Source organism: Etheostoma spectabile, chromosome 14 (assembly GCF_008692095.1).
Source record: "Etheostoma spectabile isolate EspeVRDwgs_2016 chromosome 14, UIUC_Espe_1.0, whole genome shotgun sequence".
Classification (NCBI taxonomy): Eukaryota; Metazoa; Chordata; class Actinopteri; order Perciformes; family Percidae; genus Etheostoma; species Etheostoma spectabile.
In genome coordinates this window covers 22,316,642-22,318,533 of record NC_045746.1, presented here as the reverse complement: position 1 = coordinate 22,318,533, position 1,892 = coordinate 22,316,642, and the positions used below count along the sequence as shown (strand labels likewise).

Genomic DNA, 1,892 nt, shown 5'->3' with positions numbered 1-1,892 from the left:
TGCAGCAATGTGCAGTACAACAAAAATATGGTGTTTTTTGGAAATTAAACTACATAAACCTATTGTGGTACGACCTACGTTAATATGTGTGTGTGTTTATCTGACGAGCAGGTGGCACCCTGTACGGCAGCCTCGGCCACAGTGTGTGAATGGTGAATATTCCTGTTGTGGTTTGGGGTTTTTGTTTGGGTTTAGTTTTTCCCTTTCTCTGGCATCCTTGTGTTTTTGTGTTAGTTTTCTCCCCAATCTTGTATTGTTGGTCCTGTCTTGTGTTCCCCTGGATGTCTGCTTGTTCTGTTTCCTATTTTATTTTGAAGTCTGTTTTTTGTCTTGTCTTGCCTCCGGGTTTACTTCCTGTGCCTTCACGCTCTTGTGATTACCTGATGTTTTCCACCTGATTCCCGGCCCTCTTGTCACCTGCCTCTTGTTACCTTGTTACCTTGTGTATTTAATGTCTGTGCTTCCCTTGTCTCTGGTCAGATCCTTCTTGTTCTCCCGCCTGTCAACACCTTGTCCTTTTGCCTGCTCCTGAAAGTCTCCTCGTTGTGTTTTGCCAGTCTGCCTTCTTCCTGGGAGTTTGCCCTTTACCTGCCAGTGTTCCTGCCTGTGTACCCTGTCATCCCGCTCTGTCCCTACCGTCTCCAGTTGTGTTGTTTTTTTTTTCCCCTTGAGTTTCCCAGCCCTTGTGCTACGGCTTTTTGTTCTTCCTGGCTCACTGTTTTTTGTGTTTTTGGAACTTTGTTGCTCAGTTTTTGTTTAATAAACCGTTGGAAACACCTCCTTGCTACTCCGCGTTTGGGTCCTCCTTCCTCCTCACAACATAGTCCTGTACTGTGTAAAATCGCTTTAAATGGGCATTGAGATTAGAAAAGCGCTACATAAATACAGGCCATTTACATTTACTGAACTTTTATTTGAAAATGAGTATGGGTTACGTGTATCGCATGACAATAGTGTTTTGTTTTTGGCTACCTACGCACCTTTTAATAACCATATTACTGATTTTCTTGTGTTTCTAGGATTAGTTTGGCTAAGTGAGAAGGTACTTGGTGAAATGCTGAATCTGCTCTGGAGCATGTTGTGCTGCATCAGTTACCATGGAGATTGACACTGGTTATAAGTCAGCCATCTTTGTAGTGCCTGAATTAAGCCAACCGATAGCGAGAAAAACCCACTAACATCACTTTGTAATAAAGGACACCTGAGCACTTGAGAAACACTGAAGTTTTCATTGGCAAATGTGAATATACCAGTAGTTGACATGGTCAAAACAAAGCAGATTGGACATTCAGTGAATATACTAACCCAACCTATGCCTATTCCCTGGTATCACTGAATGTTGATGAAGAGTTTACACCCACTAATGGATTTGCTACTGTCAGGAGCTCCTGTTGCTCCTGCTGCTGATTAGCTTTACCTCCTGCAAAACAGCTCCCACTGTTTGCAAAACTCCATTAAAAAAAACAGCTTGTAGAGACAAACCGCTGCATTGACTACGTTAATGCATCCTTTTAAATGAGACCACAATGGTAGTTTCTCCTAGCATGACTTTACACAGCTTATTACAGCGTTTAATGGAATATTTAGTGCCTGAGCGTAGTTGCAGGCGGCCATTTTGTGGCTCGAAACTTTTCAGACCTCATAAGAGTCCAGTCCGGAGGAGATGTACACACTGATATTGGCTCAAAGTCATAGCGCCTCCTAGTGGCAACAGGAAGTAGACTTAAAGTCAAGATGCTACACTTTTACAAATTTTACAAATTTTTACAAATTTTACAAATTTGAAGTATATCGGATGATATATCATCCCCCTATGCTTTAACCATGTCCTTGTACGTAGGCCACACCCCCTTTATGGATTTTGAACTGTTTAAGGCAGGGTCTTGTGTCAG

At 42.3% G+C, this 1,892-nt stretch overlaps 1 long non-coding RNA gene across 1 annotated transcript in view; it reads right to left on the bottom strand.

Moving 5' to 3' along the window:
* LOC116701558 (uncharacterized) overlaps positions 1-1,567 on the bottom strand; it is a 17,001-nt gene extending 15,434 nt beyond the window's left edge. The window contains exon 1 of the long non-coding RNA XR_004334945.1: positions 1,555-1,567. This is a non-coding gene — a long non-coding RNA (uncharacterized LOC116701558). The remainder of the gene's footprint in view (positions 1-1,554) is intronic.
* Between the last annotated feature and the right edge of the window lie 325 nt (positions 1,568-1,892).